At 36.9% G+C, this 12,608-nt stretch overlaps 1 pseudogene; it reads right to left on the bottom strand.

The window, feature by feature from the left end:
* Positions 1-7,316: 7,316 nt before the first annotated feature.
* Positions 7,317-7,733, bottom strand: LOC101969715 (10 kDa heat shock protein, mitochondrial pseudogene; annotated as a pseudogene).
* Between the last annotated feature and the right edge of the window lie 4,875 nt (positions 7,734-12,608).

The following is a 12,608-nucleotide window of genomic DNA, read 5'->3' as shown; positions in this document are numbered from 1 at the left end:
TCTTTCAGTTTTGAATTGCTGTATAACAAACTATCTCTAAACCTAGTAGCCTAAAACAAAACACCTAATGACTTTCACATTTCTACTGTTAAAAGCAGGTCATGGGGTCACTGGGGTTGTGGCTCAGCAGTAGAGCGCTTCCCTAGCACGTGAGAGGGCTTGGTTTTGAACCTCAGCACCACATAAAAATAAAATTAAAAAATAAAGGTATTGTGTCCAACTACAACTAAAAACTAAATATTAAAAAAATACATATGGCAGGCCATGGGGCCATCTCAGAGTAAAGCAATAGGAACTACTCAAAGACAGGAACACAAAGGGCATGATTATTTGGGAACACCAAAGTAATAGTATGACAAAGTCCGGGACAAGAAAGCATAGGGTATACTATTTTCTTGAATTGAGATGGAGAGTTGATGAGCCTCAGACACACTAAGTACATTCTCTCCCACTGAGCTACATCCCCATCCTGAATTTTTTTTTTCATATGTGAAAAGTGATACTAGAGGACTGGGGTTGTGGCTCAAAGGTAGAGCACTCACCTACCATGCATGAGGCACTGGGTTTGATCCTCAGCACTATATAAAAATAAAATAAAGATATTGTGTCCACCTAACTAAAAAATAAATGTTTAAAAAGATGATACTAGAACTTATTGAATTCTTCAATTGCCAGACCTGTATCAAAACTACATTTTCTTGTTTAGTCTATTTTTACATTTTTATATTTATTTAATGAAATATTTCATTCATACAAGAGTATACATAGTCTAATTATCCATTAAAATACAAAGATGTGTAGCCACCACTCAAGAAATATAGCAATGCCCCTCCTAAAATGACATCTAACCACTACCAAGGTAATCTCTATTCTGAAATTTGCAGGTATTTGTTTTCAGTTTTCCTTCTTTTATAATAGATTATATAGTTTTTGAAAGTTTTTGAACTTTATATACATGCATACATTCTTCTGCACCTGCTATGTTTGCTCAACATATTTGTGAGATTCAATCACATTGATGCATGTAGCTATAGTTCATTTTTAAAAAATATTTTTTCGTTATAGATGGATGCAATATCTTTATTTTGTTTATTTATTTTTATGTGGTGCTGAGGATCGAACGCAATGCCTCACATGTGTGAGGCAAGCATTCTTCCACTGAGCCACAACCCCATCCCTAGTTCATTCTTTTTAATAATTTTTTTACTGCAATACAATGCTTCTTGATAGGAGCATATCACAATTTTCTCATTCTCCCATTAATAATCATTTTAATTATTTTCAGGTCTTTGCTGTTTTGTTTCTGGTTTGTTTTGTGTTGTTTCAGCAATGGGACTTGAACCCATGGCCACACACACATTAGGCAAGTGATTTACTACTGAGCTACACTCCCAACCTATTTTTGCTTTTTTAAAAATAAGACTTCATTGAATATTTGTGTGTTGTATCCCAATGGTCTTTTGCAATGGGTGTATTATGTAAGCTATATATCAAGTGTCATGGAGGATGCCTATTTATAAATTTACTACATAATAACAAATTATTTTTCTAGCACTAAGGAAGAGTTACTTTTCCATTTCCTTGTCAATGCTTAAGAGTGTTTTACTTTGTAATATTTTTGTCAGTCTAGTAGATATGAATAGTGTTTCAGCATGATTGTAATTTGCATGTCCCTCATCACAAATGAGATTGAGCATCTTTTCATATGCTTATATTCTTCTTGTGTTTCCTCTTCTATGAAATGCCTGTGCATGGCCTGTGTCTATTTTTCAATGGAATCATTTGACTTTTCTTACTGATTTTTATGAGTTCTCTTTCTATATTGTGGATACTAATATTTTGTTGATTATGCATCTTTATAACATTTTTGTCAGTTTGTGATTTGTAGTTTCCCTTTATGAGAACTTTTAATACATAGTAGTTCTTGATATTAATATGGTCAAATTTGTCAAATTGTTTCCATTATGATTTGTGCTTTTTGTTCCCTTTTAAAGAATTTCTGTACTAGCAAAGTATTCTCAAATATTCTTAACCCACCCCTTGGTTATCTCTCTCCTTTTCTTTTCTTCTTTCTTTTCTGGTACAAGGGATTGAACCCATGAGTGCTCTACCACTGAACTACATCCCCAGCACTTTCTATTTTTCATTTTGAGACAGGGTCTCATTAAATTGCTGAGGCTGGCCTTGAACTTATGATATTCCTGCCTCAGCCTCCTGGGTAGCTGGCATTACAAGTGTGCATCCTCTGTGTCCAGCAAATTCTTTTCCATTTTGAAATCTAGGGAAATATCTCAGTAGCAGAGTACATAATTAACATATATGAGACCCTGGGTTCAATCCCCAGGACTACATTAAACATTTTTTCAATTTTAAAATTTTAAAATTCTTAATTTGTGTAAAGTTGATTTTTATGTATGATACTAAGAATGAATCCAACTTTATTTTTAAATGAATAATTAAATGTCTGAGTATGATTATTGAATAGTCAGTCCATCTTCTCCCTGCTATATCCTAATGTAAATTGCATCACATACTAAGTTACCATAAGTGCATATTTCTCTGTTCCTGGGTTTTCTAGTTGTTCCACTGGTTTTTGGTTTTGTTTTTATTTTTCCCTTCCTGATAAATTTATACCAAATTACCTAGTCTAGCTCTAGTATGCTTTAACATGCAAAGAAACAAACTACCTCAACTTCTTCTTCTTTAGAAGTGTTATGTAGTTGGTTTTTATGTGCTTCTTGAATAATGTTATGGTTTGTATCTTTTCATTAGATCTTTTTGTTTGTTTTCACAATGAGATTGAACCCAGAGATGTCCTACCACTGAGCTACACTCCCAGCCCTTTTTATCTTTTATTTTGAGACAGCATCTTGCTAAGTTACTAGGTCCTTGCTAAGTTGCTGAGGCTGGCCTTGAACTTTGCATCCTCCTGCCTCAGCTTCCTGAGTTGCTAGGATTAAAATTGTGTGCCATCTGGCCTGGATATGTTTTATATCTTACATGTCCCTCGAGGCTCATATGTTAAATGTTTGGTTCACAGTTTATCAACTATTAGAAGGTGTTGGAACCTGTAGGAGGTGGTGACTAGAGGAAGAAAGTTAGGTTATTGGGGGTAAATCCTTAAAGTGGATCCTTGGACCCCAGCCCTTTCCTCACACTCTTTCTCTTTGCTTCCTGGCTGCCATGAGGTGAGCAGTTTTCCTCCACCACACATGTTCACTGCATCACACAGGTCCGAAAGTAATAGAGTCAAGAAACCATAGGCTGAAACTTCTAAAACATGAGCCAAAATAAATCTTTTCTCCTTTAAATTGGGTTCCTTGGCCATTTTGTCACAAACAACGGAAAACTAACACAACTGATAATTTCCTTCTCTTTTTGCTTAACAGTGTTCTCAAATATGAGACACCTGGGACTGTGATCAATTGCATTTCCACAGTAGTAAAACCTATGGTTTAATAAAGGATTGAGTACATCATAAGGTTTTTAAATTGACTGGTGTCACTTACTACTGGCATTGCAAACACTTAGCTGTGTTTGGAAAGCTGCTGTTTGCTTCCACATCAAGCTCATTATCAGATCCCATACTCCTTGATATTTTCATAGTGTTCATAATTAGCCTGTGAATTCTGTTTCAGTTACAGCACTATTAGACCAGTCTCCTAACCTTCCCTGGGTTTTCACCCATCTGAACTCAATGGTAAAGCATGATTCTGCTGATTTTGTTTGCATTCACATATACATGTGGTGAAATTTTTGAAGAGAAATAACAAAATGGGAAACTTCTCCCTTCACCACAAATCCTAAAAGTAAAATTGGCTCTCTGGACTAGAACTCTCTGAAATGTTCTATCCTGTGACTTACTTACCTGCTCATGCCCAAAATTGAGAAACATGGCTATTGGCAGCCAGAAACAATAAGAAAATTGTATGATTGAGTAGCCTAACAACATCTGTTCTAAAAGTAAAACTCTAGCACTTGTGTAAAGGAGGGACACTGTGTTATACACACTTTATACTTTATTTAAATGGTAAAGGGACAGTTATAAAAAGCCTGTCACCATCTATTCATTCAGCAAACACCTAAGAAGAAATTGAAGATACAAATCAAATCCCTGTCTTCATGGTGCTCACATTCTATAGGGTGAGACAAACAATTTAACAGTTAAATACACAGAATGTCAAATAGTGATCAATATATTATGGACAAAAATAAAAGGTGGAGAGTGCTAAGTTCTGGAGGGTCACAGTTTTATATAGGGTCAGATGCTGGACATAGTGTCTCATAACTGTAATCCCAGCAACTTGGGAAACTGAGACAGGAGGATCAGAGTTCAAAGCCAGCCTAAACAATTGAGTGAGACCTTGTCTCAAAATAAAAACCTAAAAATGGCTGGGGTTGTAACTCAGGGGAAAAGTGACTCTGGGTTCAGTTCCCAGTACTAATAAATAAATAAATAAACAAATATTGAGTCAGAGAAGTTCTCTCCAATAAGGTGAATTTCAGCAGAGAGCTGAAGGAAGTGAAGGAACAAGATTTTTGTTTTGTTTATGAATCCAGGCATGCTTTACCACTGAGCCACAGCCCCAGCTCTTTTTATTTTTTATTTTGAGGCAGAGTCTCACCAAGTTGATTAGGGCCTCGTTAAGTTGCTGAGGCTGGCCTTGAGCTTGCAGTTCTCCTGCTTCAGCCTCCCATATCACCAGGATTGATTGCAGGTGTGCACCACCATGCCTGCCTGTGAAGGAACAAGTTGTGTAATGATCTAGGAGACTTGTTCTCCCAGCAGAGGTGAAAACTACAAAGATCCTGAGTTCTGAGCATGTTTGGTGTCATGAAAATAATAGTAGTATTGGTCAAGATCAGATGGAGATCAATTGAGAAGAGGAGGAATAATGGAAAAGGAAGATCATGGTGATGACCCTGAATTAAATGGGAAGGATTGAAGGACTTAGAGCAGATGTGTGATATGTCAGAAATATTTTCAAAAAGAACTCCTCTGAGTCAGGTGCTGTAATGGACTTCTGTAATCCTGGCTACTTGGGATACTGAAGCAGGAGGATCAAAAGTTCAAGACCAGCTTGGGCAACTTCATGAGACCCTGTCTCAAAATAAAAAATAAAAAGTACTTGGGATATAGCTTAGTGGTAGAGCACCCCTGAGTTCAATCCCCCATACCATAGGGGTGGGGTGGAGAAGAACTCCTCCTTTTTTTGTGTGTTGAAAGCAGACTATAAGGGGCCCAGACTGTAAGGGGCCAAATGCAGAAGGTATCTGACTGCTTAGGAAGCTAATTCAATAACCAGGCAAGAGATAGGAGTACTTGATCTAGGATGGTAGTGGTGGAGCTGGATATATTTTTTAAGGTGAAACTGACAGATATATTAATGGACAGACTGTGGGTGTGTGTGAAAAGAAAGTGTTTATGCCAACCTCCCAAATTTGTGGCTCTTGAGGAAGTATTGTGCATACTTTCATATTTTTATACTGAACATCTTCATCCCTTCCTACATTTGGGGGATCCTCCATCACATAACTCTAAGTGGCAAACAGAACTTAGCTCCCTCTGAAAGTGTGGCTGAAAATAAGACTCTTCTTTTTCCAGTGGGTTTTGCATCTGAGATGCATGCATGGCCACAGCTCAATCAAAGACTCATGGGGCAATGGAAGGAGTCTCCCATTTATAAAACAACAGAGACACCCTTACCCCAGGGTGAAGGGGACAGCTGTGCAAGGGGGAGATGGTAGTGGTGTCCTCATAGAACAAGTTCATGATGATAGATAATTCTAATGGCGATGGGGCTTTCAATTAAGATTGACCAAACTCCCAATAAATCCACAAGCTCCCAGTTTACTATCCAAAAACAATGTTTCTGCTTTTGAAAGAGCCAGAGTTCTGTCAGTACATGCCTAGAGTTCCAGCTACTCTGGAGGCGGAAGCAGGAGGATTGCAAGTTCAAGGTCAGACTGGGAAACACAGCATGACCTTTTCTCAAATAAAAAATTTTTTAAAAGGGGGTGCTGGAGGTTTATCTTAGTTGTAAAGTGCCTCTGAGTTCAATCCCCAGTACTGCAAAAGAAAGAAAGGAAAGTAAAGAAAGAAAGAAAGAAGGAAGGAAGGAAAGAAACAAGAAAGCTGGAGGTGGTGTTATTTTCCTTGCATCTGAAAACTCTAATTATCCACTAATAACTAATATTCCTACTGTGAATGCTGTAATAATCATCGAGTGAGGCACTTATTTCAAACTGAGTCATTTTCCCATTCAGTTTTCTGTAACTTCTATGTATATTGTGACTTCTATGTACAATAGTAACAAATGCTCAACTTCCCTTGAAATCCTTTAAAATTATAAGACTTAGTGACAAAACATTAAGATGTGTCACTGTTTTGAAAAATTATCAGTCTGGCAAGAGCCATAAATCAAATTCAAAATAAATTTTAGTAAGTGTTAGTATTGTTTGAAATTTGGACAAAATTAATTAACTATTTTCTCTGAGAATTTCAGTTTTAATAAACCTTGTTAAAGTTAAAGGCAAAGTAATATATTAGTAAATGCAACGACTTCTTCTTCAGACAGCATCTATTAACAGATTAAGTACTGTGGTGGATTGGAACATAAACATTCTTTGTGCTATTTTAAATAAAAGAGCTATAGTCAGCTAAAGTACAAGGATGATGGGCTTGAATATTTGAAACTCATCACTGGACAATAATATGGAACTTGCCCATAAGAAGTGTGGCTAAAAAGAAATGGAACCAAATATTATAAAAGAAATGTAGTTTGTGAGTCCAGAGATGAAGCATGCAAAGGAGGGGCATGTTATAAGATTTTTGTTTGCATAACATTAAAGAGGCAATGTGGTGGGGCTGAGGCTGTAGCTCAGTGGTAGAGCACTTGCCTTGCACATATGAGGCACTGGGTTCAATCCTCAGCACCACATAAAAATGAATAAATAAAATAAAGGTAGTGTATCCATCTACAACTAAAAATAAAAAAAATAAAATAAAAAGAGGCAATGTGGTGTTAGGGACAAGAAAACTGAATTAGGAGTAAGGACTTGTGTTTTCAAGTGCTAACCCTAACCTCTGTTTAGCTATGCAACTAAGGAGAATTCAACAAATGCTGAGCACAAGATGTAAGAGAAATGAATAAAACAGGCACAGAAACAAACAAACAAAAAAGCTGTGAGACCGTATTAGATGCACTTTTTTCATGCACTTTCATGGGGTTTATTGATTTTTTAACCATTCATTACATATTTTATTTGGAAATATTTTCACAGTACAGAGAAACTAAATTTTTGAGACAGTGGATGTTATTAGATTATCATCAGTTTATTATAAAAGACACATGGAAATTATTTACGTGATGAAAGATTTCAGATCTTCAGTGGACTGGGCAGCTTCATAGGATGCCATTTCAACAGTGATTTGTTTAAGTATACATACTTTTCAAGAATGTCACTATCTCTGAATAAGAAATAATCCTTGACATCTAGAACTACTTTGATGCCTCCAACTTTCACACTGACTGGCTGAATGTCTCCACCCTTTCCTTTAGAGCCCGATCCTGCAGCTACTACTGTACCTTGCAATACTTTTCCTTGAATTTTTTTCTGGAAGCATAATGCCTCCTTTGGTTACAGTTTCCCCTGCACTCCTTTCGACCAATACTCGGTCAAAAAGTGGAAGAAACTTTCTAAATGCTTGTCCAGCCATGACTCGTGCCACTGCAGCTTGAAGCTCTGGCTCTGCCCTCGTGCAGCCGCCGCAAAGAGCTAGAAATATTTATTCTTTATTCCCTAATTAATTTAGTTCTTGTTCCCAGTTATATGCCTATTGTGGACCAAGTACTGAGGCTTCAAATATAAACAAGAAAAAGTGCCTCTCTATCTCCAGCAAGTGGCCCAGGGAAAAAGGACCAGAGACACCCCCCTTCTCATTTCTAATCTCACTGTGGAATTGACAAGATTGACATTCTGAACCTCCCTTCACCGGCTTCTCTCTCCCCTTTCCTTGGCTCTTCCTAGTTCTTTTCTCATCTATTACCACCTCAACACATCCTTAGTTTAACTAACTGGGATCAATGTAGACTTTTTTCTTGCAAATAAGAATTTCTTGACCTGTGCTTCCTCGCCCCATCGGATCTCCACTCCATCCCTGGGGCAGAATGACCTTCAGAAACCTCACACCTCCAAAGTATTATTGTGTTTTCTATTCTATGCGTATGGTAAAAATTTAAACAATGCAAAAATGTATAATAATAAGGAAAACGATATAAACTTAATTTGTTCTGAACCTTAGATGATCTAATTTCCAGGGGGCAAGTCTATGCACATATCAACTTTTGCATGCACTTTCATGGCATTTATTGATTCCTAAAGTTCCATCATTGTTCCCAGATCAAGAGTCCTGGTTCTAGTCAGACACGGTGGCGTATGCCTGTGGAGGATCGCTGGTTCAAAGTCAGTCTCAGCGATAAGCCAGGTGCTATAAACAACTCAGTGAGACCCAGTCTCTAAATAAAATACAAAATGGGGCAGGGGATGTTGTTCAATGGTCAAGTGCTCCTGAGTTCAATCCTTGATATCTTCCCCCTCCCCAACAAAAAAGGGGGGGGGTCCTGATTCTAAAATACTGTCTATCCTTAAATTTTAAAAGGGGTCAGATTCCAAAAGGCACTGGAGTCACCTTAAAGATTTTGTACTTAACCAGGACAACAGTGGAATAAAATGCCATTAAAGATGTTTGACCTATGATAGGTATTTTTAGATCAGCTAATGACCTATTGGGGGCTGTTATGGAAACACAGGCAAAAGATTCTGGTTGACCTATGAAAAATATGGACTTTAGGAAGGGGTGATAAAAATTTCTAAAATTGGATTGTGATGCTGGTTGTAGAATTCTGTGAATATACCAAAATCTATTCAATTGTTTACAGTAAACGTGTGAGCGTTTTGTTAGTTTTTGTACTGGAGTTTGAACCTAGGGCTTTAAGCACACCAGGGAAGTGCTCTACCACTGAGCTACATCCCCAGATGCCCCCACTTCTTTTTCTAAATTTTAAATTTTAAGATAGGTTCTCACTAAGCTGCCCAGGCCGGCCTCCAATTTGTGATCTTCCTGCCTCAGCCTTAAGAGTAGCTAGTATTATAGGCTTGGGCCACCACACAAGAATAAATGGGTAAGATTTATGGTATATGAATTATATCTTAATAAAAATATTTTTAAAATCCATTTATTTATTCTAATTAGGTAAATATGACAGCAGAATGCATTTTGATTCATTGTACACAAATGCAGCACAACTTTTCCTTTCTCTGGTTGTACACAATGTAGAGTCGCACCATATGTGCAATCATACATGTACTTAGGGTAATGATGTCCATCTCATTCTACTATCCTTCCTGCCCTCAGGCCCCTCTTCCCTCCCTTCCCTTTGCCCAATAAAAGTTCCTCCATTCTTCCCACTGCCTCCCTTATGAATCACTATCCACTTATCAGAGAGAACATTTGGCCTTTGGTTTTTCGGGATAGGCTTACTTCGCTTAGCATGATATATTCTCCAACTCCATCCATTTACCTGCAAATGCCATAATTTATTCTCTTTTAATGCTGAGTAATATAGTAAAAAATATTTTTAAAGCGACAGATAGTCAGGTGTGGTGGTATGCATCTGAAGTCAGAGCTACTTGGGAGGATGAGGAAGGAGGATCTTGAATTTGAGGCCAGCCTGGGCAAGTTAGCAAAACCCCATCTTGAAACACAACACAACATAACAAAAAGCAACAGATTAAAAAATAAAAACTCCTGCACCAAAAAAAAAAAAAAAAAAAAAAAAAGATCTAGAAAGGCTGGGGCTGTAGCTCAGAGGCAGAGTGCTTGCCTCAACAGGTGTGAGGCCTTGGGATTGATCCTCAGCACCACATAAAAATGAATAATAAGGGGATACCAGGATACCAGCTATGGCCCCCTTCTCCCTCTAGGGAGAAGTCTATGTTACCCCTTTTCAAATAAGTCCTGCTTTATATGCTTGCCTCGACATGCCTGGCTAATGTTCAAACGTCAACGTGTGAGGAAGCAGAACTCATCACCGATAACCAGCGGTTCCACCGAGATCTACACTGAGATGTTTCTTATATGCAATTAACAGATAAAGAAGATGAATCACTGCCAATAGATGTAGTTCTTCAGATACTTCTGGCCTTTGCAGTTACCTGTTATGGTATAGTTCATATTGCAGGAGAGTTTAAAGACATGGATGCCACTTCAGAACTAAAAAAATAAGACATTTGATACCTTAAGGAATCACACATCATTTTATGTATTTAATCATCGTGGTCGAGTACTGTTCCGGCCTTCAGATACAACAAATTCCTCAAACCAGGAGGCATTGTCCTCTAACACATCATTGAAGTTATGAAAACTCGAATCACTGCTCCGCTAAGGTTTTTACAAATTATAATAGCAGGACAGGACACAGAGCTGAATCTTGGAGTTTGGGGTATAAAACACTCCCCCCTAATCAGTATTTATATTGATCTTTCAGACATAATTAAACAAATCTATACCTCTTGTTTGTACACTGTTAAAAAATCGTAGATGGAGTGTAAGTTATCTGCAAAATGAGTCTTTAACCTTTCATTTATATTTTCATTTAAAACAAATTTGCATCTTTTGTAAAAGTCACTGTTTTGAACACATTTCCTTGAAAAAGGTTGGTTTTTATGCTTATTTATTTTCTTAGATTTCTTTTGCACTAGTTTTTAGGAATCCTATTTTGGAAATACTGCATGACTACTGCATTTTGCAGCATGAATTATAGTAAAAAGGTCTTCAGTTCTTATCAAAAGGACTTCCCTATTGAGACCAAAATAGTGACTTCTCAGTTTTTCTTATGTGCCCTCAAAAGTGGCTCTTTTTTCCCCAAGATACTTGCCTGATATTAATTTATCCTTGATTCTCCCCTCACCCCATTCCTATATACCTTCTAATATCAGTTGTCTTGTTTCATCACTTCTCTGAGGTTCTGTGTGCAGTGAGCAATTTTTTGCATCAGAAATTCTGTCATAACAAATGCACTTAACAAGTTTAACTTGCTGTAATGCTGCTTGTGTTCCTCATTTAGCTGTAAAAATGTTTCCTAACTTTGTAGTACTAGTTGAAGATAGACGAAAAAGACCATTTGTGATTTCATTATCATCCCTCTATGGAACAATCATAATCATTGAAGAAAATTGATTACCTGTCATTAGCCAGTTTAACTTATTCAAAGTCTGTGTTATTTCTTACTAAATAAGTGAAAATAAAAGAAGCTTCTCATTAATCTAAAGACAAACTCAAAAAAATTGGGCCAAATATATTCTAAATATTTAGAACTAATATATTAAATATTTTAGAAAATTAAAGTCATTTAAGAAATTATAGTCAGTTTAGTTTTCAGTCTTCACTGTATAGTGCTGAAGGTGAAGATGGATAAAGAGTTGGATTTTTTCAGAAATAGTAATTTTACCCTTAGGGAAATTTGGCTAGATCTTTGAGCAGGAAGCTCAGCATTTTTTGGTAGAGAGCATTGCTTTTGTTGAATTGTACAGTTATAAAAACATTACTTTTTTTGTTGAATCGTATAGGTGTAAAGGGAATAAATGTATGCAGGTTTGAAAAGGAAATATGCTTTAGGCAAGAGTCATAAGATGCCCTTATAACTGATGGCATTTTTTTCCATTGGAAATAAACCTCAGCTCTTACATTCTGCCAGGCTGTGCACAGCCCCAAAGGATGAGATTATTTTGTCATGGGATTTTTATTGTCATTTTATTTTGTTTTATCAGCTCAGTCAGTGGAACCCTGACTTTGGTCTCTAATGAGACAAAGTTAGAAATCTGCTGATAACCTAAAATAATTTAGAAATGTGTTAAAAATATGAAGTAAGGGATTAAAGTGATGAAGTCAAAATAGCATGTGGGAAACAACTCTTTATACCATGCTTGTCTACCATTTCCTCAGGTAGGGCCTGCTTTGGGAGAGCCTCTTGTTTTCTTCTCTTTGGGGACTGTCTTCTTTTCTTAAAAGTTTTGTAACAATGTAGTTGGCATTTGATTCACATACTTTGTAATTCACCCATTTAAAGGGTGTAACTTCATGATTTTTATATTCACAAAGTTGTGCGCCCATGATCAGACAAATTTAGGGCATTTAATCACACTAAAAGTAACCCTGTACCCTTTGGCAGTCATCTCCTATTTTTTCCCAGTGCTCCCCAGCCCTGGGCAACCACCAGTCCACTTTCTATATACCTATTTTAATCATTTAATACAAATGAATTCATACAATATCTAGTCTTTTGTGATTGGCTTCCCCAAAATGGTTTTCTCTGGCATGAAAAAGTTGTTCTCATCTTGAAAACTCTTATTGTAGAAAAAGAAAGTGAGTGGTAAATCAATGAATTTAAGGAGGGAGGGCCAGATACCTCACAGGTTTCTCAGTTAATCTTATGCTCAGTTTAATCTTATGCTGAATAGCCAATCATTCATTGTATACTATTGCTTATAATATTTTGGCTAGTTTGTAGAATGGACATTGAAATCTATCTTTGCTGGCCCAGTCA

This window comes from Ictidomys tridecemlineatus, chromosome 13 (assembly GCF_052094955.1).
Source record: "Ictidomys tridecemlineatus isolate mIctTri1 chromosome 13, mIctTri1.hap1, whole genome shotgun sequence".
Lineage (NCBI taxonomy): Eukaryota > Metazoa > Chordata > Mammalia > Rodentia > Sciuridae > Ictidomys > Ictidomys tridecemlineatus.
This window is presented reverse-complemented; position numbering and strand designations above follow the sequence as displayed.